The sequence below is a fragment of the Orcinus orca genome, chromosome 11 (genome assembly GCF_937001465.1).
Source record: "Orcinus orca chromosome 11, mOrcOrc1.1, whole genome shotgun sequence".
Classification (NCBI taxonomy): Eukaryota; Metazoa; Chordata; class Mammalia; order Artiodactyla; family Delphinidae; genus Orcinus; species Orcinus orca.
In genome coordinates, this window is record NC_064569.1 from 11,642,680 (window position 1) to 11,659,468 (window position 16,789).

The following is a 16,789-nucleotide window of genomic DNA, read 5'->3' on the forward strand; positions in this document are numbered from 1 at the left end:
TCCCCACGCTCCTTTCTGGTCACCCCACTGGTCACGTGGACCACAGAATACAGCCTTCCTGTCGGCAATTAGCAGCTACATTACAGTAGGAGATAAACCAAAGTTCACTTTGCGTGTTTGCTCACAGAAAGGTCAGAGTTATAAACAAGATTACCTGCGCCTCACCCAATAAAAAAAAATCACTGGTGACACATCACTGAGAAGAGGGAAAAGAGGAAGAGGGCAGTATTGTATATACCAAAAACGCTTTGTAAGATGGAAAATAAAGGTCAAAGTGTTCAAGGCAAGCACAAATATGATAGATTATTAGCTTTTAGGTTATAGTTGCACATTGAAACTGAATCCTTCACATTGAAACTGAATCCTTAACTAGGAAGATCTGTGTTTCACTCACCCAGTCAGCAACTATTATTGGGACTTGACGGGGCATTGGAAGGGCACTGGGCATACAGCCATGAATGACATGGATACATTAATGTCTTCATGGAACACATGTCTACTGGTGGGGAAGACAAACATTAAGTAAATAATTATGAATAACTAAACTCAACAATGAAAAACAGTGCGGAGTGCTGTGGGAGCACATGGCAGATTAACCTAACCTATTCTGGAAAGTCAAGGACGCGTCCCTGAGAAAGTAACCCTTGAGCTGAGCCCTGGAGGATGAACAGGTGTTAGCTGAATGGGAAGTGAGAGAGAGCATGTGAGGCTGGGACAGAGCTTGTGCAGAGGCCCAGAAGTGGGAGGGGGCATGGATATTTGAGGAACTGAAAGAGATATAGTATGGCTGAAGTGAAGAAAGCTAGTCCAGGGCAGTAAAGGATGCCAGAGGAGTAGGCAAGTGTAGGCCAGGGGGTTTCCTGTGAGCCATTATGAATTTGGAACTTTACCCTAAGAGTCAAGAAAGGGACATGATCAGATAAATGTTGTAAAGAGCACTTAGGCTGCCATGGAAGAAATGACCTAGAGAGAGGCAGGAGTGGGGTCATGGAGCAAATTAAGAGGCTGCTTCTGTGGTTTAGGCGAGAAGTGAAGGGGGCCAGATGAGGGCCGTGGCAGTGGAAGTGGGTTCAAGAGACATCTAAAAGGTAAAATGATAAGAAGATATTTCATTGGACCTGGGGCATTAGAGAGAGGGAGGAGTCAAGAGTGACCCGTTATACACTCAGCTGGGTGGATGGGAAAGCTGTTGACTAAGCTCTAGGATTCTGAAAGCAGCAAGAGAAAAGTGACTCATCACATGAAATGGAACCCCTATAAGACTATCAGTGGATTTCTCAGCCCAAATCTTGTAGGCAAGGAAACAGTGCAATGATATGTTCAAAGTACCTGAAAGAAAAAACCCTGCCAACCAAAAATATTATACCGGCAAAATTATCCTCTAAAAATGGAGGAGAGATAGAGTCTTTCCCAGATAAGCAAAAACTAAGATAGCTCATCACCACTAGACCTGCCTTACGGCAATGCTTAAGGAGTTCTTCAAATTGAAATGAAAACATACTAAACAGCAACGCAAAAGCATATGAGAGCATAAATCTCATGGCAAAGGTAAATATATTAAAAAATGCAGAGTAAAGTAATATTGTAATGGTGGTACCTAAGTTATGTTTAAGCTTAATATAAAAGTTAAATGATAAAAATTTGTTATTGGGCACACAATATAGAAAGTGTGGGGACAGGAGAGTAAAAGTACAGAGTTCTTGTATGCAATTGAAGATAAGGTGTTATCAACCTAAAACAGATGGCTACAACTACAAGATATTTTATGCATGCCTTGAGCTAACCACAAAGAAAAACTATAGTAGATACAAAAAAGATAAGAGAAAAAACTTGAAAGCAAATCATTACAAGAAAACCATCAAATAGCAAAAGAAGACAGCGAGAGAAAGTAGCCCTACAAATTTTCCCCGGAAGTAACTCTATTTACAGTTTAAAACTGACCAAATACAATATATGAAATGATAAATTCAATCAATCATGGTGGTCGGCCGCCAAAATTTTTTTTTTAATTTTATTGGAGTATAGTTGATTTACGGTGTTGTGCTACAAAAAAATTTTAATAAAAGCTGGGCTGTTGCCACTCTTCAGGTTAACCTGAATGGCCCTCTAGTGATTTACCATGTCCCAGCTGATCACACCTCTACACTGGGAGTTGCATCCCCCACTGCAGGGCCTACAAGGAGAATGGACTTCCTCAGATCATGACATGAAAGAGATCTTGTGAGTGATCACGGAAAGGCTGCCTCCAGACCTCCTGGGACAGGACAGGAATTGCCTGGTGTAACACTCCCTTGACTTAGCCTTGTCGGTTCTACTGTTCATCCCAGGTGAAAGAAGAAATGCATTCTGGGTACTCAACGAACCAGACATTAATAGAAGGGATTAGTAAAATTGAATGGGACAGTATTCGTGATTCTCCTCATTTTATAGTAGACCAAAACCTGAAAAATAGGCTGGTTCTAGAAATCCACTCAGTGATTGAAAACAACCAGAAATTATGCTTCTTTTACCAGAAGCAGAGGAAAGAAACAGAGTGATAACCAGAAGTGGGGATAGGGTTATGAGAGGATTTTTAAGGGTGAAAGTTAGTTGAGTTATTTAAATGTTGATAAGGAGCTGGTGGAGAGGGAGAGGTGGCAAATGTGAGAGAGGAGGCGTAAATGACGATGGCTCCAAGAAAATGAGAGGCAATGGGATTCCAAACATGGCAGAAAGAACAACTCTTCCTTATAAAAGGAAGAACGTGTTGTAGGATGATTGTGTATGTTCCTGAACAGAACTTGGATCCACCCACCTAGATACGCAGCAAAGCCAACCTACTGGGTTGTGGTGAAGGAAAGCTCAGTGTTTACTGCAGGGCACCCAACAAGGAGAATGGGCAGCTAATACTCAAAAACCCAAACTCCCCGATGGTTTTCAGAGAAATGTATTTAAAGGCAGTGTTGGGGTGAGGGTCGCAGGGTGTGTGATCAGCTCATGGACACTTTTCGGATTGGTAGACAGTAAGGTGACAGGGTGGTGTTTCAGTAATCTTGATCATCAATTTTCCAGCTCCAACCAGTCTATGGTCTATGTGTTCAGGGTCAGCAGTTTCCACCTGGTCGGGGGTCTGGTTTCCGTAAGAAATAACTTAAGAATGTGTGTCAGACACTGTTATCTGTTTTTCTCAAGGAGAACTAGGACTTTATGACCCAATCCTTCAATTTTACTTATTGCTTAAGTTGTTATCACCTTCCTTGCTTGACTGCCTTTTCTTAGTTCCTGCTTTTGCCCCTCCTTAAATGATTAATTGCTTGAATCTGTTTTCTGAAACAGGCCAGGGAAAATAAGGTTGTTTTTTTTTTCTAAAGGTGGGAGTGGGGGAACATGGAAGGGTCTGCAATCACGAAGGCCCTGCAGGGATCTGCTCGGTTTCATATATACACGTATATTTCTAGACTTGTGGGCTGGAAGATGAGATCATTTATGTATGATTGTTTAAATTTATTTTCTGAAGGTGAGTCATTGGCTGAGAATGAAAGGAGAGCTGGGCTAGTCAGAGGCTTGAGAAGGGAGGGACTTGAAAAGTTACTGTGATGAGTGAGAGAAGGGACTGATAAGAGATGTGTCCTAATGTTGTTTGTCAGTGGTGAGATTCGGAGATGAGTGACTGAAAACTGGCCTTACTCAGCCCAGCTTTATGATTTTCTCTAGCAATGTTTAGCTGCCCAAGAGCAGTACAGGAAAGCGAATGGTTGGGCTTATTCAGGTATGGTTTTTCCAGGTAGGTGCAATGAAAGAACAAATGGATAAAAAAAAAATTGAACAAAGTCAAAAGAGTGGAGAGATGGACTATAAAATCTAAATTGAATAACAATGAAGTGCATGCAGGAGGGGAGTGAGGGAAAGGCATAAAGAAGAAGCTTGAGGGAATTCCCTGGTTGTCCAGTAGTTAGGACTTCATGCTTTCACTGCCCAGGCTGTGAGTTCAATCCCTGGTGGGAGAACTAAGACCCTGCATGTCGCACGGCACGGCCAAAAAAAAAAAAAAAAAGAAGAGGCTTGAAGGGATGACGGTACAATAGGCAGGCAGAAGTACAGGTGGAAAGGGGACAGCTGAAACAAACAGCTGGAAGGATAGTGTTTGCATTAGAGGGTGGGTTTTCTGAATTACTGATTTGAAAAGTTCAAGGTGGCTGAGGGGGGGAAGGAAAATGTTTTTGAACAGAGGAGTTTCAGGAACTCAGAGTCCAGTCTGTTGGAGAGGTCACCTCCTGGGTATGAAAATCAACCAGACTGATAGCAGGCCCTTGTTGGGGAGGAATAAACCAGGGAGAATATCCAGGACTTCAGTAACTGACAGTGGTTGATGAAATGGGATAGAGAGTATCCTGGCTAGATGGTACATGCCTCAAGAGAACAGAGGTATTGTTTTTTAATTTTTAAATTATGAAGTAGATCATACATGTAAAGGAATATCTACCATGAATATATACAAATTAAAATAATAATAAAATGAACACTCATGTACATACATTACAGCCTAAGGTATAAAATGTTACTAGAGCCTTTGTACTCTGTGTGCCCCATCCCTAACACATGACCCCTGCTTCTCCCAACCTAGCCATGAGGTGTACAGAACAGTCCACAAAGAGATACAGGATACTGAGGCATGTGTTGAGCATGGCATAGCAATATGGGGATGAAAAAAGGCTAGAGAAGATATGACACCAAGTACCCATGTTTGGGGGGATAAGTGATGTGGAATAAGGTGGGTTCAATTCTAGTGTCTCCTGGAGGGAGGACGGTAGATGCTCAGACTTCATAGGATTCAGCTTTGATTCAGAAGGAAGGCACTGGGGTTATTTTATGGGGGGGGTACGTGGTGATGAGTGACTGAGAGTGGTCAGGAGTGGGTGCCCCTGGATACTTTTAGTGGACGTTAGGAAGAATGGAACAGCAGGCTGCAGAGAGGCACACGGCCATCACATCAGTGATTAACCTTTGCTACAGGTAACGATTTTATATGTTGCACATTTGGTGGCCACTGTGGACTCAAACTTGGTTGTCTGTTAATATGTTGCTATTCCCACTTCCTGTGGTAGGAGAAAGAGTAGACTGTTTTTGTTTTTTGATTTGGCCGCAAACTGCAAATATGAAAGAAAGCCACGTCAAGGGATGGACGAAGTTGTAACTGTCAGGTGCTTTTAATTCAGATATGAAGACAGAAGGCAGATGCAGTTCTGGGAACCCTTTGGTTATAGCATGGAACCAGGAAGATTTTCAGAAGGGAACAAACAAGATGACAGTCCTTTCTGGATCCTTTAAGGCAAACATTATGTGTCTTCTTTATGTTGTAAAACTACCAGCATGTAGATCATGATTAAAGAGAGGCAGGTTCTGCTGGGAAAGTTTCAAGGGTCAAAAACAAATAATGGAACACTGAGTTGCCAGATTTATGAGATACACTCTTCAGTAGAACACAAAAGCCCTAAAGATATGAGAAAAAAAGGGAAATTACTCCTCATGGGAAGGGGCAGCTGAGCAGGTCACCTGCATGTGCCGCTCTTTCGTTTCTGGCGAGACTTTGGGTCTCTTTTGTATGCTTCTCATTAAGATCCCCTGCTCACCTTCAGGCCTATCAGAGTACTCAGCATCTCTACAGTCTATAGCAGTCCTAGGCTTCCTCTCTCCCTATCTCAGTGCAGATGCAAAAGTGAGTTTACGGACTAATGTAACTGATAGAACTAAAACGTGAAAGTATTTTTTTAAATAAGCACAAAAGTAGAGATTCTGATCGGGATTTATTGAGGAAAAATGGCTACAGTAAAGTACTTCTCTTTTTCCAGTGTTATTGAGAAATAATTGACACACATCACTGTATAAGTTTAAGGCATACAGCATGATGGTTTGCTTTACATATATTGTGAAATGATTACCACAATAGGTTCAGCTAATAACCATCTTGCCACATAAATACAATAAAAAGAAAAGAAAGGAGGAAAGAATAAAGGAAAAAAAATTCTCCTTCTGATAAGAACTCGTGGAATTTATTCTAACAGCTTTCCTATATATCATATAGCAGTGTTAGCTGTAGTCATCATGCTGTACATTAGAGTATTTCTGAATGGACGATTTAATAGACGCACCAGATTAACTGAAATACACCCTGAATGCCTGCAGCCAGTGTTCGTGAATACTTCTGCTCCTTCTGATTAAGTCATCTGCTTACCAAGGGTCCCTTGTGCTTGTGCCCAAATTTGCCAAACATATTTATTAAATTATGTCCTTAATTAAATGTTATGTAATCTGATAAAATACATACAAAAACTGTTGGAAATCTTAAACAAAGCAAATTACTAAGAAAACTGCTGTGGCGAGACTGCTATAAAACACCAGGGAATAACAAAGAAACCTAAAAGAAATTCTGTCCTTAGAGAACTTGTCAATTACCTTAAAACATCAAACACCAGAAGTAGCACAAGATGCACTAGGGGTGTGGTTTACTTAAGAAAGCTGATACGGGGGGAGGGACAAATTGGGAATTTGGGATTAACAGATACACACTACTATATATAAAATAGATAAACAACAAGGATCTACTGTATAGCACAGGGAACTACATTCAGTATCTTGTAATGACCTATAATGGAAAAGAATCTGAAAAAGACACAACTGAATCACTTTGTGTCATAACTGAATCACTTTGCTGTATACCTGAAATATTGTAAATCAACTATACTTCAGTAAAAAAAAGAAAGAAAGAAAGCGGATACAGAGCTCCAACCTGGCTACTCATGCTTAAAGAACATTACTTGGCCTGACATCAACCAATGGGTGAATAAACAAACATGAATATGTTTTGAGATAAAATAAAACTTTTAAGGTATAAATATATAAGTTTTAATGATTCCTAGTTTAACTGTTTATTTCCTGTGAAGGAAATCCTTACTGGTCCTATTCGCATAGGATAACATAATGCCAGATGGGTTCAGGTAACTAAAAGGCTATACGGTTTTGCTGAGCACTAAAATGGATTTGGTTACGCAAACCTTCTGAGTTAGGCATAGAGAAATATAAATTGCTTTACATGATAAAATGAGGAAAATGTGAAGTTCCCAGGGCTAATCCAGGAACAAGGGAATGAGGAGGAGAGATGGAAAGAGATAAAGGGAAAGAGATGGGAGCTACATAGAAATAAATGGCCTGTGGGAAAGGCCTAGTGGGATGCGGGCTGAAGACATTTAAGAACAAGGATGTATAAAATAAATAAGAGGTTGTTCGTCTTTTCCTTGAGGAAAAGATGCCTTACTTCATCCATACAACAGATATTTATTGAGCATCCTCTAATCGTTCTCAGCATTGGGGTTATACAAATGAACACATTTCTGCCTTCATGATAATTGTATTCTAGCGGGAATTTAAAACTGATAAAACTGGGAAACCTTCAGTCAAGTCTGTGCCAGATACGACTTGCCTAACTTTTGGGAATTATGGAAAGGTGCTCATATCTGTGTCTAGATTCATGGGGTAAGAACAGGAGTAGGATGGCTAGGTGACTCTCAGAAGCAGGAGTCTGAAGTCAGAGATGATCATGGTAGTTTAAGACTTCAGGGTTTGATGGAATATTGGGAAGTGTTTTTGAACTTTCTACAAGGATGAGATGAGGCTCAAAGTCATGTTATCTAGATCACAAGGTCGGGTGACCCGACTGACACCCAAATCACTATTGTACACTAGGGCTGCATATCTAAATTCTCGCACCAGTGCCTGGGCGCTTCAGGCTGACAGGCTTGTTTCTTTTCCTTGTTATGCCTGTTTCCTCTTGTCTTCCCCTCTCCCATTCTCAGCTCGGTGCTCTGTGATGACCTAGAGGAGTGGGATGGGGGTGGGGTGGGAGGGAGGCTCAAGAGGGAGGGGATATATGTATACATATAGCTGATTCACTTTGTCGTACAGCAGAAACTAACACAACATTGTAAAGCAATCATACTCCAATAAAACAAACAAACAAACAACAGAAGAAACTCTATTTAAACCCTGAGCAATGTCTTCCTCTCCCTCCTTCCCCAGCCCATTTTGTACAGTCTTCTCATATGTTCAGGAAAGGCTGGAGTAGGTCATTGTTATACACTTGCAGGGGCAGCTGGAATTCTGTTCAACTTCCTAGTGACTCTTGGATTACCTCCTCTGTCCAGGTGGCTAGTTTTATGTACTTAGGGAAATATGTGCTGGAGACAGTAGTAATGCATCTTAGCTGCAATAAAGTTCTCCATGCTCTGGAAACAGCTTTGTTCGTTTTCTCTTACCTCCGACACACAGAAGGAAACAGGCCGTAGGCTGCCAAGAGTGGTTGGTTGGGTTGATATGTCAATCCTGAAAAAGGAACTCTGTATCCTCCTGTAGAGAAGCTGGACATTACTCTTCCCCAACACGCCAAGGCAGCTGAAGGATTACTTCCTCCTAGTTATACGGGTTAAAATAACAGCTTGGGAAAGAAGGAAAAAAAGTGATCAGTCCCCTGAAGTGTAAACTCCTTACGAACAGAGTAATTATCAGTTTTGTTTATTGATGCTTCTTTACAAAGTTGGAAAGGTAAGGCAAGCATTTAAAGAACAGAATTGTATATCTTGAGGTAAAGAAGAGCATCTTTGAGTTTCAGGAGGCAGTTCGATATTCTTATACAAAAAACCAAGACCCACAAAACTTGAAGCTGGATTTGAATCGTGTTTCAGCTGTTTGTTAAGCATATGAACTCCAGCAGATTACCTACATTTGCTGATCTTTAGTTTTCTTATTTGTAAGATAAATTTAATTTCTATTCTAGCCAGTAAGCCTGAGCTGTGACCCTTGCTGGAGTTTGGAGGTGGGTAGGTGTGCCAGATGCTTGATGGGATTTGCCCAAACAACATTCACTCACCTGGGGTTGAAGAGTCACACCACAGGTGATTCACTCCCAGGGAAACAGCCAAACAACAGCTCCATATTATTCCAGCCTGTCTCCAATCCAGTCCATACATGCAGACCTTAGTTCAAAAGAGAAAAAGACCTGGAATAAAAACCTGGAAGAACAACCTGATAAAGAAGTCAGCAGAATATTAAGTCATACATATAACTGCCTAGGGCCACGCTAACAGGCTCTATCACACAAAGAAGAGGGATGTCGTACTTCACTTGATCAAAAACTGGCAGCCTGCTCTGGCACTTTGAGAGTCCTCCATGGTGGTTGTCGGGATTGCTGGAGCTGTGGTAGCACCCCGTGGGGGACTTCGATGTGTGAGCAAACTGTACTCACCAGGTGACAGAATCCACTGGAGACCCTCATGCTCAGTGGGCCCACAGCAGTTCCCGGGACAAACAGACTTATTGGACAATATTCAAGACATGCCTAGCAACTTCTAGATATATTCACAGGAGCACCAGCAAGTGAAAATTAAGTTACTACTGTTGCGTGAACTTCACAGATTCTAGCACAAGGAAGTTTGGTTTAATTAAAGCAGAAAATGGTATTATAAAGTTCCTGGCACCTAGATAGTTATTGTTATTCCTTGATGCCCTTCTCTAAACGGCAGCATCAATTGCTCCTTCCTTTGCGCTACTTTTGTGTATAGTAGGTATATCTTCTCTAACTTTAATTGAACGTTTATTTAATTGAAATTAATTGAATTGAAAAAGCGAAGTATATGACAACCTCACTTTATTAGAAAAGAATAGTAATGGAAAGAAATTTCAGTTGTATTCAAGAAATACTTATGTGGCTAGATGTGATTAGAAAATTGTCCCTAAGACAAATATTTGGAATCTACCACAGGAACAAAAATTTAAACTACATTTATTTAGATATATTTCTTTATATTTAACAGTGAATCAGCAGGATATATTTGAAAGAAAGAAGTTCTGAAATGTAGAGTGGTAGATATTCCTTTTCACCTTATGTATGAGATTAGGAAAAATGAATTTATCGAATGCTTAAAACTTGGCAAAATTATTTGAAGGAGGAACAAATGCCTGATGAAATAGGATTAGATGGAAAGGGATAAGAAGATCAGGGGAGAAAAGTCTTATTAATGCTTCAAGATTGCAGAAACTCGTCGCCCAAAGACACATCATATCAAATGTATTAGATGCGACCACACTTAATATATTTGATATGCATCATTTTTCTGTAAAAAATTTTTCTGTAAAAAAATTGAAAGGAGTTTTATAGTTTTGCTATCAGTTTTGATTTTGTAGTTATCTTTTTTGAATTTGGAGCCAAGACTTCTTTCTTTTAGGTCTCAAACACCTTTATAGGCTTTTAAAACGCTCAGAGGTCTAGACAGTGACAGACTGTCCCTGATAGGTAAGGATGTAAAATAGACTGTGAGAGGGCTTCCCTGGTGGCGCAGTGGTTGAGAGTCCGCCTGCCGATGCAGGGGACACGGGTTCGTGCCCCGGTCCGGGAAGATCCCACATGCCGCGAAGCGGCTGGGCCCATGAGCCATGGCCGCTGAGCCTGCGCGTCCGGAGCCTGTGCTCCGCAACGGTAGAAGCCACAACAGTGAGAGGCCCGCGTACCGCAAAAAAAAAAAAAAAAAAAAAGACTGTGAGAAAGAAACCAAGCCCATTTACAGCTGACACCCACAGCATCCCTGTGAAATAAAAGGAGAGACTATTTAACTTAAGGTGTTTATCAGAGAAATGGAGGCCAAGAGTCAACAAAACAAAGTACAAAGCTGTAAATTTGTCGGGAAAGAATATACAATTATATTGAGCATGTGAATGTAGAGGCTAGTGAGAATTCTTGACATAAATTTAGAAAGTTGCAAGGGTAGTTTGAAACACACACGTGAAATCAGCAGGAATGATGACAATGATACTGGAAGGTTGGATTTTGCTGCCGAACCAAACTTGGGTCTGCTTGCCTGCACATAAAGTCAACCTACTGGGTTGTGATGAAGGAAAGTGCACTGTGTATTGTAAGGCGCCAGACAAGGAGTCTGGGGCAGCTAATGCTCTAAAAATGCAAACTCCCCAGTGGGGTTCAGGGAGGCATTTTTAAAGACAAGGTGAGGGAGGGAGTCACAGGGTTGTGATCAGCTCATGCAATTCTCTGACTGGTTGACAGGGTGAGGTAACAGGGCAGGGTCACAGGTTTAACACTATCAATCCTCAGGCTCCAATAAGTCTGGGTGCTCATGGTTATCAAGTAGTTAACTTCTTCCATTTGGTGGGAATTTTAGCATCTGTAAAACAACTCAGGAAATGTGCATCAGATAACTGTTACCTAGGTACTTCAGAGAGGAGCTAAAGCAGAGAACCTGAGGGGGAGGGCTCTGTCTCAGGAAGGCCCTTCACACAGCCCCCCCACAACTCAACACCACAGAGGGGTGGGCTGACACCTGAGCCAACCCTCCAGCCCGACCCCTGGACACACCTCTACCCTCACCCCATATAAGGAACTAGCTCGCCCCATCCCCTCAGGGAAGCAAGCTAGCAAGGGACTGTTACTTGTTCTCGCTCCCCCCTGCTGCAGCAGGAGCCCCAGTAAAGCCTTGCCTGAACTTCTTGTCTGGCCTGTGATCAATTTCTATTGATTAAGGAAGGCCAAGAACCCTGGTTGGTAACATTTGGGTCCAAGGCCGCTTGGGTGGTAAGTAGCAGAGCCAGAATTTGGATCGGTTTTGCCACATTCCAGAAGCCTAGGCTTCTCCACTCTGAGCTTATTAATTGAGACTGGGGGCTGGGGGCTGGTGAGGAGGGCAGGTGGTGAAACATCTGGAGGGCAACGAATTAGACGGACTTAAATAACAAAGAAGTAGTTTACGGAAGCAGAGTGAGGAAATTTTGGAGGGAAATAAAATTTGACACATAAAGGTGTAAAAGAGTATAAAAGGATAATAGACATAGGAAAGCAAAACAGGTAAAGGGAAAATGGCAAAACCTTGAAAGCGTTTAATTTATAAGGATATGATTTTGTGCCACACAAGGCATTTTGTTTAGTTAGCTTTTATGAAAAAAATTATAAAAATGAACTGTCCCAGTACTTGCTGTTGGAGGCAGGGGAGAGAAATAATTTTCCCTCTACTCTTCTGAGTTCTTAGCTGAGACCCTTGTAATAAAGGACAGATTAACAAGAGAAAAACAAACAGAAGGTTATTAATATGTATACATGAGGGAGATAAGAGGTACAAATTTCCAGTTGCAAAATACATGATTCACAGACATGATATGTACTGTGTGGGGAAAATAGCCAATAACTATGTAATATCTTTGTATGGTGACAGATCATAGCTAGATTTCTCATGGTGATCACTTTGAAATGTACAGAAATATTGAATCACTATGTTGTGTAACAGGAAATAACACAGTGTTGGAGGTCAATTGTATTTCAAAAACAAACAATAAACTCATAGGAAAAGAGATCAGATTTGTGGTTACTGGAGGGTGGGGGGTGTGTGTGGGAGGATTAGATGAGAGCAGTCAAAAGGTACAAATCTCCAGTTATGAGATAAATAAGTCCCAGGGATGTAATGTACACTATACACTTTCATGTATAACATACAGCAGCGGGTGGGGGCTACAACGAAGAGTAGCCCCCGCCCGCTGCTGTATGTTATACATGAAAGTTGTTAAGAGAACAAATCCTAAGAGTTCTCATCACAAGGAGAAATAATTTTTTCCATTTCTTTAACATTGTATCTATGTGAGATGATGGCTGTTCACTAAACCTATTGTGATAATAATTTCATGATCTATGTAAGTTGTCATTAAGCTGTACAACTTAAACTTATATAGTGCCCTATGTCAATTATATTTCAAAAAATGGAAGAAAAAATACAATAAAACCTGTTGGAATAGTTAAAAACAAGTAAATAAATAAATAATAAAGGATCTTTTCAAATCTTCCCTCCCCCAAATACAAAACAAAACGTATACTTTATGTATACGGGGTAGATTCCCAGGGAAAAATGAGTAACTTATAAAATGGCTTAGAATTCAGACTTAATAGGGAAAGGGGAGGAGGGAGGTAGACCTCTTGGGGAGAGTAAATGATTTTTAGGAAAGATGAACGGACCTTTAGACGAGTAGATGGGAAGTATGTTAGTTTGTGACACAGTCTGTCTGGCTGCGGTGTCCACTTTTATTCTCCTCTCCTGTGACAAGAGTCAATCTTCCCTGGTTGATGAAACTCCCAGGGAGGGGATTTATGACAATTGAACTCCTTTTGAGGATCTGTCTTTAGGCAGATAAAAGGAGTTCAGAGAAAGCCCCTGCTTGTATTTGCTGTTTTTCAAGTGACTACAGCTCAAAATAATCAATATACCAAAGGGGCATTTTTTGGGGGGGCTGCATAGTCTGTTATCTTTCAATGCCTACACTTTCATCCTAACAAATCTCACCCATGGCTTTATATAATCTCTAGAAGGTGACTGAAAAGTTTACATCTTGAACCCTGAACTCTTCCTGAACTAACTCCAGATTCAAATATCTGTCTCGATATTTCTACTGGGACGTGGAATAGAAGCCTCAAACATGGCATGTCTAGAACAGAACTCTAGATTGCATCACCCTGTATCATGTTTCTCTTCCAGTCTTCACCATCCCAGGAGAGGGAACCCTCATCTACCCTACTCAATCAAAATCCTCATAGCCGTCCTTGATTTTTCTTTGCTTCATCCTCCACATCCAATAGGGTGTGCAAATCCTATCAGCTCTGCTGCCACAATATTTCCCCGAAAGGTTCACTCCTTCCCTCTCCCTTATTACCACCCTAGTCCAAACCATCATCTCTTGTCTGAGATGCTGTCAGAGCCTCCTAACTTGTCTCCCTACTTCGGCTTCTATCCTCTTAAAATCCATTTCCTACACAACAGCCAACAGATTTTTTTAAAAAAACTACTAAATCAGATTATGTATTACTGCTTCCTAAAACTCTCAGTGGCTTGCTGTTATATTTATTGTAATAATAATGACCACGTATAGTATTTGCCAAGAGCCAAACATAATCTAAGTGATTTATATAAATTAACTTAATAATCACAAAAATCTATGATATCCGTTTCATTATTATTCTTGTTTTTCAGATGGGGAAACTTAGGCAAGACTGATTAAGTAATTTGTCTGAGGTCATACACATGCTGAGTGTTGGTTCTGGGATTCAAACCTAAGCAATCTAGCTCTAGAGTCTGTGTTCTTAAGCAGAATATTGTACTGTCTCTCAGCAGAACCTGAATTCATAAATTTACATCTCCAGTTCTTAAACTTTTGGATCTCAGGACCCCTTCTGAAAAATTACTGAGGACCCTAAGAGCTTTTGTTTATGGGGTTTTAACTACTGATACTTATTATACTGAAAATAAAAGAGGGATTCCCTGGTGGCACAGTGGTTAAGAATCCACCTGCCAATGCAGGGGGCACGGGTTCGAGCCCTGGTCTGGGAAGATCCCACATGCCACGGAGCAACTAAGCCTGTGCACCACAACTACTGAGCCTGTGCTCTAGAGCCGCGAGCCACAACAGCTGAGCCTGCACGCCACAACTACTGAAGCCCATGCGCCTAGAGCCCGTGCTCTGCAACAACAGAAGCCACCGCAATGAGAAGCCCGTGCACTGCAACGAAGAGTAGCCCCTGCCCGCTGCAACTAGAGAAAGCCTGTGCACAGCAACGAAGACCCAACCCAGCCAAAAATAAATAAATAAAATAAATTTATCAAAAAAATTATTTATTTTAAATAATAATGTTAAACCCATGACATGTTAACATAAATGCATTTTTTTGTTGGTGTAGCCACTATGGAAAACGGTATGGGATTTCCTTAAAAAAACCAAAACTAGAGCTACCATATGATCCAGCAATCCCACTCCTGGGCACATGTCCGGAAAAGATGAAAACTCTAAGTCAAAAAGATACATGCACTCCAATGCAGCACTGTCTGCAATATCCAAGACACGGAAACAACTCAAGTGTCCATCAACAGATGATTGGTTTAAGAAGATGGAATATTACTCAGCCATAAAAAAGAATGAAATATTGCCATTTTCAGCAACATGGATGGACCTAGAGAATATCATACTAAGTGAAGTTAGACAGAGAAAAACAAATATTATATGATATAACTTGTATGTGGAATCTTAAAAATAACACAAATGAACCTATATACAAAACAGAAACAGACAGACATAGAAAACAAACTTACAGTTACCAAAGGGGAAAGGGGAAGGGATAAATTAGGAATATGGGATTACAAACTACTACATATGCAATAGATAAGCAAGAATTTACTGTATAGCACAGGGAACTATATTCAATATCTTGTAATAACCTATAATTTGAAAAACGATATATATAATTGAATTACTTTGCTGTACACCCGAAATAACACAAGATTGTAAATCAATTATACTTCAATAAAAATATATTTTCATGAAAAAAATCTGTATTTTCTTAAAATAAAAGCTGATGTATAGAGTGATTTTGTTTTGCATTTTTGCAGATCTCCTTGATGTCTCTTTAATAAAAGACAGCTGGATTCTTATATTTACTTCTGCATTCAATTTGTTTTAATTTGTTGTTTTGGTTGAAGTATATGAAGAAAATCTGGCCTCACATAGATATGCAGCTGAAAAAGGGGGGGGGGCGGAGGTATTTTCATAACCTTTTCAGATATCCTTTGATTTTATACCCAAACTTGACAAGTGATAGTTTCTCAAAGGTTAGTTGAAATTTGAGATCTGGAACCGTATCAAGGAAATTTCATACCCTGATATATTAAAATCTATTGAGCTATCATATGCACTTTGATTGAATCTTTCACACATGCATGATTTTTAACATCATGAATCAGTTAATTTGGAAAATACTGTTTCACTGAGTTCTGCAGATTTTTCAAATTTTAACACATCGCATGATACAGTATCAAAATATCACATTTGTCGTGTCACTGTTGGTCTCATTAGAAAAGTCAAGTATCAAGAAGATGTCAAGCTCATGGTAGCAGATACAAGTTTTCCAAAATTTTAATTTTTACTTGTATGCATGACTTTTTATCATCGGTAACAAATACTGTCAGTTGTGTTCCTTGAAGTGACAGTCTCACTTGGCTTACTTTTTGAGAAAATGTCTGCAAACATTCAAATCTGAATAACCATCATTTGTCTTTCAAGTAAAAATGTTTTCCATAAAAAGGTGACTAGTTCAGCTTGCAACTCAGTCATGCAAATGATATGTGATGGATGAAGAATATAATACTAGTATAGTCTGGGTATCACTACCTTGATGTGCTGAGGTTATAGTAGTTTTACCCACCATTGCTTCTGAACTATTAACACTGATGTCAACAAAGAGAAAAAGGCAAATAAAATGTTAGTATTCTTTTGAAAAGTTTAACTCTGTGACCCTTTAAAGTGCCTTTACCCAAGGAGTCTACAGACCATACTTTGAGAACCACTGTTTTACATGGTAATTGTCTTGCCAAGTTGCATGTCTCCTCACCTATCCCGCTCTGCCTTGCTAAGTTCCACTCACGTAAGGACATCTGCATCAACTGTTCCCTCTGCTGGGAACTCTCTGACGCTGCTATCTTTATTGTTATCAGATTTCAGCTCAAATGGCACCTCCTAAAGACACTTCTTGTGATTAACCAGTTTAAAAGACACCTCACTCCCCTAGTCATTCTCTATTATGTTACTCTGCTTTACTTTCTTTATAAAAGTTATCATCATTTGATATTATCTTGTTTATTAATTAATTAATTTGCCTCCTCCATTAGAACTTAAGGTGTAGGAATTCAAGGAATTGAGCTGTCTTATTCATTTCTGTATCTCCATC

At 40.2% G+C, this 16,789-nt stretch overlaps 1 protein-coding gene across 6 annotated transcripts in view; it reads right to left on the reverse strand.

The window, feature by feature from the left end:
• Positions 1-16,789, reverse strand: part of GUCY2C (guanylate cyclase 2C) — a 144,136-nt gene that overhangs the window by 106,581 nt on the left and 20,766 nt on the right. For 4 of the 6 annotated variants that reach the window (XM_049693872.1, XM_033408152.2, XM_049693869.1 and 1 more), the window contains exons 2-3: positions 8,900-9,005; positions 8,289-8,467 (exon numbers count right to left, since the gene is read on the reverse strand). The gene's annotated coding sequence lies outside the window, so the exon portion shown is untranslated. Of the gene's footprint in view, positions 1-8,288; positions 8,468-8,899; positions 9,006-13,036; positions 13,200-16,789 lie in introns of those variants that run through there. The other 2 variants (XM_049693871.1, XM_033408149.2) reach the window with 2 other exon arrangements.